The 15,000-nt window shown below is 43.3% G+C and overlaps 1 long non-coding RNA gene across 3 annotated transcripts; it reads right to left on the minus strand.

Annotated features, from left to right (window-relative positions):
• Positions 1 to 519: 519 nt before the first annotated feature.
• Positions 520 to 2,774, minus strand: LOC136529556 (uncharacterized). Of its 3 annotated transcripts, none has more exons than XR_010777353.1 (4): positions 2,210 to 2,774; positions 1,418 to 1,698; positions 1,057 to 1,158; positions 520 to 912 (listed from the first exon to the last, which is right to left on the minus strand). It is a non-coding gene; the product is annotated as an uncharacterized lncRNA (long non-coding RNA). The 3 variants fall into 3 exon arrangements; XR_010777352.1 differs by having other exon boundaries at positions 1,029 to 1,158; XR_010777351.1 differs by having other exon boundaries at positions 1,007 to 1,158.
• Positions 2,775 to 15,000: the final 12,226 nt, after the last annotated feature.

The raw sequence follows: 15,000 nt of genomic DNA on the forward strand, positions 1-15,000 counted from the left end.
CGAAGGTCTCGAGCAAGGAAAAAATATTATTGTTTTTTAAAATTTTGACCAAATTTAATTATTTGTGTGTTTTTAAAAATATTTTTAGGGATAATTGACCAAGTTTAATTTTTTATGGTTTAAAAATATTTTGTGGCCTGCACGTTGCTTAGCGCACGAGCCCGCGTGCAAACTATTCAAAATAAAATACTACGTTTTTGTTTTTGGTTTTGAGCTAACTCGAACTTGTGAAGAGTGGCCCAACGAAAAGCCCATTAATATGACAGCCTACCTATCCAGCACAGATAGATGACGATGTATTGAGCCTAAATGACATATGGGCCTCATAGGTGGGCTGGATCTGAGCGATGCTGCTTGAAGATCTCCGTACACAAATATGGCTAGTTGGGCTGATTGTTTTCAACACAAATTACAAGTATTTTTCTATGATTGTTGACCTGTTGCTTATACTACTCCTATTTGCTTTGCCAGTTTACATATATATATGTTCTTGCAATAAACACAGTCATATCCGTAGGGCCTTCATTCATGCCCTATTCATCGATATTAAACCTCAAATCGATAGCCATAAACAGGCACGGGAATTCTTCAATTCATTAGTAAATTATTATCCAGCTCACCTCACCAAAGTGTGTTTTAGCCTTTAGGTCCTTGTGAGTAGGTCAAAATCACAAGTTGTGGAAACACCACGAATGCATCTGTCGATCGCTAAAATCTTTTCTGCTAGCATTGTCTCTGGTGAATGGTGAGACACCTGTTAACTGTTATGGATTTTCTCTTGTACCATCTTCATCAAGGAAATGCCTTGCTAACCTTGTTTCAGTTTCCAGGTCACAAGCGCCTTTCTTCTCCATGCTTTTAGTCCACAGCACAGAATACAAGCCAATCACTATGATCGCCGCGCCTATAACACTGTGTGAAATTACGAAAAGGATTACAGTTAATTACCAATACATTCAATTGTTCAGCAATCCAATTTGAAGTGTTCAAGTTCAAAATTCTTTACGCTCCAGTATAGAGTTGATCACCAAGGAAAATTGCTGCCAAGATAGCTACCATGACAGTCTGCAGTGGTTGGAAGACAGCAATGAACAGCGGGCCTCCCTTATTTATGCACCAAATCTTAAGGGACCAGGCAAGACCCGTGGCCACAATACCCTGCATTTGAATGATATGTGCAGAAGTTATGATGCATTCACTTACACAGATCTGTTATTTGTCTACTATCCTATATTCCAATGTCAAAAAACTGTTCCCTTACGTAGTTACAAAATTGATGATTTAGATTTCCCAAGCTTCACCTACTCCCCTATATATATGTTTCCAAAATCATAGAAAGTTTGATGTTTGTAGTAAAGCAAAAAAAAGTTTTCATTTTTTTAATCCAATGAACATATATAAGTTATATTCGTGCAACCATATTCTAGTGTCGCGTCGCCGTGTGCCGCGCCGTGCTTCGCCCCTGAGTGCTCCCATTGGTCCACGCCATGCTCCCGCTCCGACCAATCAGACGATGCTCGAATGATGGGGGAAGCAAGTCATCTGAGGCTCCAAATCGTAAGCATCGCCGGTTGCTGGATGCCTCGCTCGCATGCCTCACCATCCTCTTCCAGGTGCTTCTGGACTCCAAGGGAAGGGCAGTCTTGACTCTGCGGTTCTACTCGTCAGGCTGTTGAAATATTCAGAGTGTGTTCCAGGCTGTTCAAATGTTCAGAGTGTGTCTCGCGTAAATAGCGGAGTTGACTGTTGGCAGTTCAATAGCAGAATGGATAGATGGGACTGTAAAGTGATATTGTGAGTAAACATTTGAGGTTGTGACCACTGAATTGTCAAAATGAATGACTGGATGTATAGATTGTTGCAAAATGATCATGTCATGTTTGCACAAGAGTTTGTGATAATCTCATTTCAGTGAACATTTACACATGTTTGCTCTTAAACATACAGACAGATCATCATAACTATTTTCTGCAGGCAAAAGGCATTCATACAAAGTTGCAAAAGACATTCAGATTACACATCAGTTGCAAATATCCATACTTTCTTCCATCTCAAATATGCTGATTTCGTGTTTTATGAAAGCAAGTTGACATTTTCTTTAACCAATTCCAACACCATCTGAGTGGGAGTGAGATGGCAACCAAATTAGAAGAATAAATATTGCTGCAATCTAGATACACATGAAGAGACAGGATGCAAAGCAGCAAACCTGTTCCTGGCATGGAGAGACCAAGAGATGGAGTGCACCAGCCAATTTCCGTCGGCTCACCCTCGTGTTCACGCGAAAACAATATGCAACGAAACAGGTGTCATTCATTCTCAGAGCTAAAATCGATGTATGAACCTTGCAATGATTTTGGCCAAGGCATTACCTGATGGATTGATATAATAATAATGCTGACGAACTGCCTCTCTGAGCCGCACGCCATGGAGGTCAAACTGGCATGAATCCTCTGCGGCGAAGCCTTGGAACCATCGTGCGCCCGCACCATCGTCCCCTTTCCCGTATCGACGTGGCCGGTGAGCGCCAGGCCGGGCACGGCAGGGGGTGCGCATCCGCATCCCGTCGAACGGTTGGCGGGCGCGGCGCACCACGGCAGTGCCCCGGCCGCGCTTGGCCGTCGCAGTAAGTGGGAGCAGGGCAGCGACACGCCGCAGTCGCGAGGTGGTCGCCGGCGAGGGCCGAGGGGGCGAAGGCGGCGGCGGAATCTGGGCAGCGCGGGGGGCCGGAGGTGCGACTGCGAACTGGTCCAAGGCCCAAGTTGTCAGTGAGAATCGCTTCTCAACCTTTGGATAATTTGGGCCTTCGGCCTAATTGGCAGGCCTTCTTCTCTTCCACGTTTCCTCGCTTCAGCTAGCAGCCATCCCCTCTCTAAAAAAAAAAAGCTAGCAGCCGTCCCCAACCAAACCTTCGAGCCGCCACCAGCCCACCCCCACCATGGCTCCGGCTCCGCCACCGCTCCCGCCGGCTGCCCTAACGGAGGAGCTCATCGAGGAGATCCTCCTCCGCTTCCCGCCCGGCGAACCAGCGAGCCTCTTCCACACCGCCATCGTCTGCAAGCAACCCCCCCCCCCCCCCCCCCCCCCGCTTCTGCCGCAGGTTCCGCGAGCTCCACCGCACGCCCCCAATGCTGGGATTCCTCTGCAACACCAGCTTCGTGCCCACAACCGCCTTCTACCCGTCGCTTGCCGGCCGCTTTCACTGGGGCACGCTGGACGCCCGCCCTAGCTTTGTGTCCTCATCCGAAGGTAAGTTCCGGAGGAGGAGGACGCCCTCGTGGTCTGGGATCCCATCACAGACGAGCAGCGGGTGCTGCCCATTCCGCCGCGGTCGACAATCGGCTCGACTATTGCGGCTCTCTACGCCGATGCCGGCCGGCGCTGGTGTCCGCGGTTAGATTGATCTCCACCAATTGACCCAACGATGTCCTTGGATTCGCATCCTGATCAAAGGTGCCCAACCGTTCCATGGTTGGTGGGCCCTAGTCGCACAGCACTATAAAAAGAGAGGTGGGGGCCGGGGCACAAGGCACGAGGTTCACCTGAGCCGCCAGACGCCCCACCTACAGTCACTAAACACTAAGCCGATCTAGTGAGGGGGCATTGCCAGCGACGGGAAGATTGCCACCGGCCATCGCCGCCTCTGCACCGCCGCCACTGTGTCCGCGACTTCATCGCCGGACCTCACCGCGCCACCGACAAGCCCCCCATGGTAAGCTCGTCTTCTACGAAGGCAGCCGATGGTTTGCACCTCCGCAACCTCTCTCTCTCTGTTTCTCGCACTAGCATGTTCTAGGGTTTGATATTCAATCAGATGTCAATATATATGCTAGATCTATAGCTAGTGATCCTGTTATGCAACTATCAATGGTATCAGAGCCTAACTAGGCGTAGATCTAGCTCTTGGAGTAGATCAGAACAAGAAATAGAAAGGGGATTCGATTTGAAGAAAAGGATCGGACCCCAACCTGAAACCCTAACCCTAACCCTAACCCTAGAGTAAGGACGAAGGAGGGGAGGACCTACCCAGACTCTCCGCCGCGCGTCACCACCGCCGTCGTGCGGGAAGGAACTCCGCCGCCACCTCACCGACACATAGGGAGAAGACGAGCTGCGCTCGCCGCCGTGCAAGCGAGCCCGACCGAGGGCACCATCATAGGACCTCTCAACAACGACACGCTCACGCACTGGGGAGCGCGCGCTCCAGCGAGGGGACCTATGGTGGCACCGGTAAAATCTAGGGTTTAGGGTTATGCTCCACCGCAGCGGTGTGGAGCGCAAAGTGCACCACCGTGGTGCCGCTTGACGACGCCGCATGCGGATCAAGCCGCACATGTGCACCGACGAAGGGCGCCATGGCGGCGCCACCACGCTTCTTTCACGAACCGTCGTGGTTTAGAGTGAGAGTGGGAGAGAGAGCCGGCGCAGCGGCGAAGAGAGAGAAGAGAAACTGAAGAATGAGCTAGGGTTCCAGCGCGCGGCCGCGGTTCGCATTTTTATGCGAGCGATAACGACGGGCGATCGTTCGATCTGATCAAACGACTCTGAGCGCTCGGACCGAAAGCGGCCTAGGCGGGTTCGAAGGTTCCCGGCCCAGGCCTAGGTTGTGGCCTAGGCGCGGGGGAGTGGGCGCGTGTACTGTGTTGGGCCGCTGCTGGGCCACGAGCGTGGGCACGCGGACAGCATTTTGCCGCTGGGCCGAGCACTGTTTCAACGGGCTGGGCCAAATGAACAATAGAAACTGTGTTATTGTTTTATTATTTTCAGAAGCAAATTTTGATAATTTTTTTGTCTAGTTTCAATCTTTGTCAAAATTTGAACCAACGGGATAATTTTTTAGAGAGTAGATTAGTACAGTAAAATGCTTCTAAAAAATAGATAAATATTTTTTTCATATTTCCGTTGTAATGTTAAAGTTTATTATTTTCTAATTAAATTCAAACCAATGGGATAATTTAATTTGAAGAGCAGTCATTTTTAGTCAGTAAATTATAATATTGTTATTTTTCTGACCAACGTTGATAATAGTAATATTATAATGTTTATTCATAAGTTTTTCCATGCATTAATTCTATTTCTTTCCAACGGTGATATAGAATTAGTGTATAAGAAAGTTGTATGTTTTAATTTTGACCAACGTTAAATTAAGGCATGCAATTATTATGACATATTTTCTCACTATCTCTAACGGTGTTTTTCAGGACTCAACCCAATGGCATTTATCTCGCACATACCGCCTCTTGAAGGGGGGCAACTATAGGGTACGTCGAGAGAAGTATGAACTAGCACTTGCGCTGTCTGAAAATGACCTAACGCTTACCTCCCTATGTCCTACTGAGCCAGTGGACCTGGTGAGGGAATAAAATGAGACTAATGCTGATTTCACTGCTCGGCAGCGAGATCATGCAGAAGTGCGGATAAAATATGATCTCGAACACAAGAAATGGGACATTTCAAATCGTAAGTGCTTGATGGTGGCTAAGTCCACAATTTCAGATGCTATAAGGGGGTCTATCCAAGATTGTGATACCGCCATAGAGTATCTTAAGAAAGTGGAGAGTCTGTTCACTGACTTTTCGAAGGCTTATGCCAGTACTTTGATCAAGAAATTATTCAATGAGAAATACACTGGTGGCGGTATTAGAGAGCACATACTGAAGATGAGCAACACGGCTTCGAAGCTGAAGCCAATGGATTTGGGGCTCAAGGATGAGTTCCTGATTCATTTGGTTTTTGCTTCCTTGCCTAAGGAATATGAAACTTTTGTTGTTAATTACAATATGTAGCCCGATAAGTGGGATATAGAGAAGCTCATCGCAATATGTGTTCAAGAAGAGAAAAGGCTGAAAAGCTCACAAAGTGATTCTGCTAACCTTGTGAAGGATAACAAAAAGAAAAACTTTAACAAAAATATCAAACCTCAAGGGAAAGCCCCTCAGAATGACCACCATCTGAAGAACAACAATGCTCAAGTTCAGAAGGATCAATATAAATGGTGCAAGAAGTATGGACATTACCAGAGAGACTGTCCAGACTTCCTAAAGAGCCTTCTGAAGAGGTGAGGATTTCATTACATTCATAGACGAGTCCTTGTATTTAAATTATGCAAAATCTACTTGGTGGATTGATTCAGGTGCAACTGTTCATGTTGCAAATTCATTACAGGGATTCCGTATGAGGAGAATCCTGCAAAGAGGAGAAAGAAAAATTAAAGTAGCAAATATAGTTGAAGCTGAAGTTGAAGAGATTGGAGATCTCTCTCTAGAATTAGATGATGGTTTTAGACTTCAGCTTTAAGATATTCTTTATATACCCTCTTTGCGTAGAAACTTGATAAGTGTCTCATGACTTGACGATGATGGTTATGATTGCTATTTTGGTAATGGCAAATGTCGGATTGTGTATAATAATAAATGTGTTGGTCTTGCCTTCCGACAAGACATGCTTTATTTATTATCACTTTCTGAGAATGTGGATGTTGTGAGCACTGAGAATGAGAATGCTTCCTTATCTATGAGTGCAACAAATAAGCAAAAGAGAGTGCATGATGTATCTTCGAAATTATGGCACTGTCGTTTAGGCCATATTTCGAGAGGGAGAATAGAGCGATTGATTAAGAAATCAATTCTTCCGTCTTTAGAATTTTCAGATTTAGAGCAATGCATTGATTGCATAAAAGACAAGTATATTAAGAAAATAAAGAAAGATGCCAAACAAAGCACAGGAATTTTAGAAATAGTTCACACAGACATCTATGGTCCTTTTTCTATGAAAAGTGTGGATGGTTATGATTCATTTATAACATTCACAGATGATTATTCTCGTTTTGGCTATATTTATCCAATTAAGGAAAGATCAAAAGTGTTGGATAAATTTAAGATATTTAAGGCTGAAGTAGAAAATCAGCACAACTTAAAGATTAAGGTAGTAAGATTCGACCGTGGGGGAGAGTACTACGGTCGACACACCCCATATGGCCAAGTTCCTAGACCTTTTGCAAGGTTCTTACAGGAAAATGGCATAGTTGCCCAGTATTCTACACCGGGCGAGCCTCAGTAGAATGGAGTAGCTAAAAGACACAACCATACCTTAATGGATATGGTGAGAAGCATGATAAGTTACTCTACCCTACCGATAAGTTTATGGATGGAGGCGTTAAAAACCGCCATTCATATTATTAATCAAGTGCCAAGCAAGTCGGTCCCAAAACACCGTATAAGTTGTGGACAGGAAAGGAACCCTCACTTTACTATTTACGTGTGTGGAGTTGTCTAGCTGAGGCTAAAGTCTTTAACCCAAACATAAGGAAGCTAGACTCCAAGACAGCCAGTTGTCGTTTCATTGGCTATCCAGAAAAGTCAAAAGGTTACTGCTTATATTGTCTTAACAGACAAACGAAGTTTGTAGAAACAAGACATGCTGTGTTCTTGGAGGATGATATGATCAGAGGGAGCATGGTAGCGCAAGAAATTAATTTTGATGAGAAGCGGGTATACGTGCCCACTCCGATGGTTTAGGAACCATTCTTCACGCTACCTGTTGTTGTTGTACCAATAGTGCAAGACACTGTAGTAACAACACTTGTTAGTTCTCCTATGGCAACAATGAATGAATATGAGGAACCTATCGTTCAGGATCCCATAGAACCCGTTGTCACACATGAGGAAGAGCAATAACAACCTCATATAGAACAAGCGTCATCTAATGAGCCCCTAGAAGGTCTCAAAGAGTCAGGAGATCATCCATTCCTGAAGATTATGAAGTTTATGAATGTGAGGAATTTCAAATGGAGGGTGATCCCACATCATTTGAAGAAGTCATGAGAAGCGCTCACTCATCAAAGTGGCTTGAAGCCATGGAATATGAAATGAAATCAATGAAAACCAACGGTGTTTGGAACTTAGAAATAATTCCTAAAGGAGCCAAGACAGTAGGATGTAAATGGGTCTATATAACCAATCATGACTCCAAAGGGAATATAGAAAGATTCAAAGCGCGACTTGTGGCGAAAGGCTTCACGCAAAGAGAAGGTATAGATTATAATGAGATATTTTCTCCAGTCTCGTGTAAGGATTCTTTTAGAATCATAATGACACTTGTAGCACATTATGATTTAGAATTACATCAGATAGATGTAAAGACGACGTTCCTAAACGGGGATCTGGAGGGAAATGTTTACATGGCACAACCGAAAGGTTTTGTTGTGGAAGGAAAAGAACGTATGGGATGTCGCCTGAAGAAATCCATTTACGGATTAAAACAAGCTTCAAGACAGTAGTATTTGAAGTTTGATAGTACAATAAGAAAGTTTAGGTTTCAAAAAAATATAGAGGATAATTGCGTTTATACAAAGTTCAAGAATGGGAAATACATTTTCCTAGTCTTGTATGTGGATGACATCTTGCTCGCTAGTAGTGATGTTAATCTACTACTAGAAATAAAGAAGGTCTTGTCCTCGAAGTTTGATATGAAGGATCTCGGTGAAGCTTCATTTGTCCTAGGAATAGAGATTCACCGAGATAGAGAAAAGGGGGTTTTAGGGTTATCACAAAAGGCATACTTAGAAAAAGTTCTAAAGAAATACAGTATGCAAAATTATAAGTCTTCACCTACTCCCATAGTCAAGGGTGATAGATATGAGGAATTTTAATGTCCTAGGAACTAATATAAGATCGATCAAATGAAAGCGGTTCCATATAGTTTAGCTGTCGGAAGTTTATAGTATGCTCAAGTGTGTACTCGCCCTGACTTAGCATTTGTTACCGGGTTACTTGACAGATATCAGAGTAATCCAAGAATAGAACACTAGAAATTAGTAAAGAAAGTTTTGCGTTACCTGCAAGGTACGAAGGGTCTCATGCTAACGTACAGAAGATCTGATTCCCTGCACATAGAGGGGTATACAGATTCTGATTATGCGGGAGATGATAGAAAGTCTACGTCAGGATACATATTCACTCTCGCAGGAGGAGCTACATCATGGAAAAGCTGAAAGCAAACTGTCAGTACATCGTCCACAATGTATGTCGAGTTTGTAGCATGTTATGAGGCCATAGGGCAGGTGAATTGGCTGAAGAAATTCATGTCTGGGTTGAAAGTGGTAGACGACATACATAAACCACTCAAGTTATACTACGATAATAATCCAACAGTATGTTATGCTCACAACAATAAGTCAAGTGGTGCTGCCAAACACATTAACATAAAGTATTATGTTGTGAAAGATAAAGTCTGAGATCATATAATTAGTCTTGAGCATATAAGAATAGAAAAGATGCTCATGGATCCACTTACAAAAGGCTTACCACCCAGCATGTTCAGAGAACACTTAGCCAGCATGGGTTTAAGGGAAAGCCTATGATTCCTGAACGATAAGAGCCTAGTTGAGAACCTGTTTCAAAACAGAGAGGTGCATTGTAGCTGTTTAATCTAATGGAAACATACCATAACGATGAGGCACGCTCTATGCACTGATCTGTGATAGAATGGGAACAAGATAAAACAAGTAAGTTGAGTTTATGTCATAAGGTGAGATCAAGGGGGAGCATGTTAGATTGATCTCCACCATGGCCAATTGGGCCCTTGGATCCATGCCCTGATCGAGGGCGCCCAACCGTTCCATGGTTGGTGGGTCCCCACCACACAGCGCCATAAAAAGGGAGGTGGGGACCGGGGCATAAGGCATGAGGTTCACCTGAGCCGCCAGACGCCTGAAAGGTCAAGATGCTGGACTAGAGGGGGGTGAATAGTCATTTCTAAATTTAATCATGCTGGCTAACCGAAACAAATATGGAATTAAAATAATCGGTCTAGCCAAGACTACACCCCTCTATCAAAGTTCACAAGCACCTTATAAAGATCCTAATTAGGCAAACAAAGGAACCAGGCTAACTAGAGCTCACCTAACTAATTCTAGAAGCAAGGTCATACAAACATATGCCACTAGTACTTCAAGCAACGAGGGAGCTCCTACACATGCTAGTAAGCAAAAGCACAAAGCCACCTAAGCTCACTAGCAATGCTCATTAACAAGGCAACCAATGCCAAATTAGAGAGCGCAAATACTTAGTTACACAAACTAAGTAATGTGACTAACAAGGTTACACAAACCAAATTAGCCACGCAAAGGAGCTACTTCTATGCTACACAAGCAAGAAGGTAACTAGTGAGCTACATAAGCTAACTAATTACAAGAGCAACTATACAAGCACAATGTAAATGAAAGTAATTACAAGCTTGTGTAAGGGGATTGTAAACCAACGGGAAGAACAATGTTGACACAGTGATTTTTCTCCCGAGGTTCACATGCTTGCTAACATGCTACGTCCCCGTTGACACAAGCTCCAAGGTTGCTACCGGTCCTCTTGCAAGTGGTGACTCGCAAGTCACACTCTCCCACATAGAGTGCTTACCACAAGCTCTAGCACTTGACCCGGTCGGACAACTTGTTGCCCTTCACGTCTCGCTCTACTAGAGTTGCTCTTTGTGGCTCCCGCGAGGCGAGCACAATGCCCCTCACAAAGCTCTTCTCCGGAGCACCGCACAAGCTTCTTGCGGGCTTTAACGGAGACCACCACCAAGCCATCTAGGAGGTGGCAACCTCCAAGAGTAACAAGCACCACCGGCTTACAACTCGATCTCCTAGTGTCACACAATGTAATCTCACAATGCAATCACACTAGAATCGCTCAATCACTCGATTGGATAAACACTATCAAGCTCAAGTGAGTTGGAGGGCTCCCAAGCTCTACCACATAAGCCACCAAGGCTCTAGTATGCTCAACCACCGGCCAAAGGCTGGCCAACACTTCTATTTATAACCCCCATGAAAATAGAGCCGTTGTACCCCTTCACTTGGCACTGCTCGGGAGGACCAAACACGTCTGTCAGATCGACCGGACACACCCTGCCAGCGTTCGGTCATACTACACCATCCACATGTCGCTCTGCGTTCAACCGGAGCCGCCTGATCTCAACGGCAACTTCGCACACCAACGGTCACACGATGATCGGACGTAGCACAGTGAGGATGACCGAACGCTGCAACATCTGAGTTCGGTCGTTTCCAGAGAGGTCCCCGAGCCTCTATTATGCGACTAGACGCGTCTGATCACAGGTGACCTAACGCAGCTTAGGGTCCGGTCCTCATTAGCTTCTCGCACCTGCCTGCGTTAGCGTACATCAGCTGGACTAGACGTAGGCCCTACGCATCCGGTCACTTCTTCGCCCAGCGTCTGGTCGAGGCTCGACGCCTGCACGCTCTCTGCTGCCACTGACCAGACGCGCCGGTCCTGCCGAGGCCAGCGTCTGGTCACTCACAGTGACACCATCTTGCCTCTGTTTCTTCACCGAGTTGATCCTCATCAACTTCAACTTCTTCTCCTTTGCAAATGTGTCAACACCACCAAGTGTACACCACCCTGTGTATGTGTGTTAACTGTTCACAAATATTTTTCAAAGGATTAGCCACTCAACTTGCCACACCACTCGATCTTAGCGGCGATGCAAAGTTTGATCACTCGAGTGGCACTAGATGACCGATACGCAAATAAGTTTGCCCCTCTTGATAGTATGTCCATCTATCCTAAACCCGGTCATCAACTTCTCTATACACCTATGACCGGTGAATTTAAATGCCCTAGGTTATACCTTTGCCTTGCGCACTCCATTCCATCTCCTCCAATGTCGATGCAACACTTGCACCAACACGATCAACAATGATATGATCCACTTTATATCATCATGTGATCATATTGGTTCATCGATCTTGACTTTACTTTGTTTTCACCGTTGCCTTCGTCCATTGGCGCCAAGTCTTGCTCAAGCTTCACCGCCACACGGTCCATCACTCCAAAGCCTCCGACTTGCCCTTCACGCTTGCAACCGGTCCATCAAGCCAAGTCATGTCTTGATCTTCTCCACCTTGATCACATGACTCCATGTCATGTCTCATGTGCAATAAGCTCCTTCATCATCACATGTGTGAGCTTTGCAACATCTTTGAGCCATCATCACCGTCATGGCATATGTTGCTCACACACATGTACCTGTGGACTAATCACCTGTCTATCTCACTTAAACACGTTAGTCCACCTAAGGTTATCACTCAATTACCAAAACCAAACAAGGACCTTTCAATCTCCGCCTTTTTGGTAATTGATGACAACTCTACAAAGATATAAAAATTAAGCTCATTTCAACCTAGCACTTCACACAAGTGTAAATTGCCAACTTAATTTGGATTTTATGCCACTTATCCAACATTTAAGCTCTATGTTAAGATTTAGATAAGCATCATAAAACCTGACTTGGTAGTAATAGCTCCCCCTACATGTGTGCTCAAATGATTTGGCTTCAAGTTTGCACATATGCATAAATATGAAATTTGTGGGAGTGTTATCACTACTAAGTGATGCTAAGGTGTATAGAATAACCTTTGAAGCGTGATACCAATTGGAGTTGCACTTTTAACACCATCCTTAACACCATGAGTAGCTAGACAACAAAAATACTAGAAAACCCCATGAGATCAACATTATAATCAAGTTTCTAGTACCACGTGTAAAAATACAAGTCTAGCTATCATCCTATGCATGCTAGTTATCAAATCATCATTCAAGTTCTACAACTAGCATACACCACACAAGCATGCATATCAAATTTAAAAAAATTATGCAATGCAAGCAAGCACATGACTGCACATTTCAAATGCAACTAATCAAAGTTCATGAGCTTGCTCCCCTACTTGTGTGCTTCTCTTGTCCAAGAATTTTGTTCCATCTCTTTTCTTCAATATTGCTCCCTCTTTGTCCATGTCCATGTCCATGTCCAACCTCTACTTCTTTGTCTCAATCTTTCCCAAAGCTTTTATATCTTTGTACAATCTCTCCCCCTTTATCATCAATTTCTATAAAAGGAGTGCTTCTCATTGATGCAAAGGTTTGCATTTTAGGGTAGATGGTTGAGGCTTGAATCTTGCATTTTATGGATATCACTTGATTGTTGGAATGACACCACTTGTAGCCCTTGAGATACCTCTCATAGGATCTTTGACCTTGATACCAATTTGTGGGACACCTCCCCCTATGTCATAGCATGGGTCATCCATATGATAAACTTGAGCTCTTGTAGATGAGGGATGCATTCTTTATTTAATGATCACTTAAAGTTGAGGATCACTTGTGGAACCATCATCTTGCATCATTGATACCATGTGTAGATGTGATACCATTTGAAAGAATTTTCTAGCATGGAACCACTTGTTGGATTTATCAATAAAAACCATTTCTTGAACTTTTGCTATCTTCATGAGTACCACTTATAGGATATCACTTGTGAGTTGATCTAGACATCACTTGTGAATTCTTAATGAAATACTTGAGTCTAGATACCACTTGAAACAAACAAACTAGATACCCATTTGCATTGTTGTCTTGTGCTTGTACTCTTATCATTATCATGAGCTTCTAATTTTGACTTGACTAAATTGATTTGCCTAAGCTTCCAAGTCCGGTTGAACCCTCTCTAAGCTTCTCCACACTCATTTGGAGGTTATCTTATCGAGGTTGTACTTGTCACTTGTTGGCAATCTAAATTAAATCAAGTACTTGGGTTCACTAGCTCATGAACAAATTCATGTACTAACCACTAGATCAACTAATTATTCAAGCAATAGTGGTAGGCTATGAATTTAAACATTTTATTTGTTATGCATGATCCTATGAAGCATGTACTATATGCACTAATCGCATACTAGTAAGTGATAAAATGATCATGCACATTACAATGATACCTTTGCTATGTTAGAGTAGAGGATAGTCACATAGATTCCAATTCATTACTCCAATAGCAATGTGAAGTCCAATTATAAGCTTAGTGAAGACCAATAGATACTATTTTGAATTCCATTCTTCACCCATATGAAATGAATACCACTTATGATCAAGTGCACTATCTTGTTGTGGTTAGCTTGCTTCATCTTTTGATCAATGCTTGCATGAGAGCACTATTTAGAATACCACTTGAATTGCCATAACTAGCTCTCTTTTGGGTGTTGCTTGCTTTTCTTCATCAACCCTTTTGATTGCTTCAACTAAGCATCTCAAATGTTCCTCGGATCACTACTTTCATGTTAGCCTTTCAAGTACCACACTTGGTTTACCTACACATAGGCGGCAAGCCCCTACACTTAAGGAGAAGTGACCTCTCTCCAAAAAATCATTCTTGACAGTCACTTGAAATAACTTGATTGATTAATCCAAGTGATGGACTTAACTTGATGAGTAACCTTGATTCCTTCTTTAAGTTCTTTTCTTTTTACTTGTTTAAGTTATTTTCTTTCTACCAAATGATTTTCAATAGTCACTAGAACTTAAACTTTATCTTCATCTTGAGTTTGATCTTGAACTTCCTATTTGAGTACCAAATATGTGCAAAGTACACTCCACAATCAAATGGCCTTGTACTCTTTGCTTGTTATGCTTCTAGATCATCTCAAAACCAAATTTAGGTGTCTCAATTACTTATAAACAAGTTTTAACTTGAGGACCTTTCAATCAAAGTGACTTCAAATAAATCCAATAATTTTCACTTTTCTGGCAGATTCTGTACTCTTCAAATAAAAATGCATATCTCCCAAAGTAAAAATCCAAATACCATGAAATTTGGTGGAGATATGATTTACTAAGTTGTCTAGCAGCTGTAAAAATTTGAGCTTCATTTGACTTCTAGATTGCTACCAGATTTCAATTCTTCCACCACTGTTACTTGCTGAAAACTGCTGCACTATAGCTGACAAGATCCACTCCAAAACCGAAGCATCTCTTATCCAATTCTCATGAAATTTGTACAGTATCTTATACCATAAGTCTAGAGCATGTACACCAATTTTTATGCCAACCCAATAAGTTTTAATCACTCATACATGGCTAAGATCACAGCTAGCTCAGATTCTCAATTATAGGACAGATTTTAACTATTGAGCTATACTTCATCAAATAT

The sequence above is a fragment of the Miscanthus floridulus genome, chromosome 19, assembly GCF_019320115.1.
Source record: "Miscanthus floridulus cultivar M001 chromosome 19, ASM1932011v1, whole genome shotgun sequence".
NCBI classification, from domain to species: Eukaryota; Viridiplantae; Streptophyta; class Magnoliopsida; order Poales; family Poaceae; genus Miscanthus; species Miscanthus floridulus.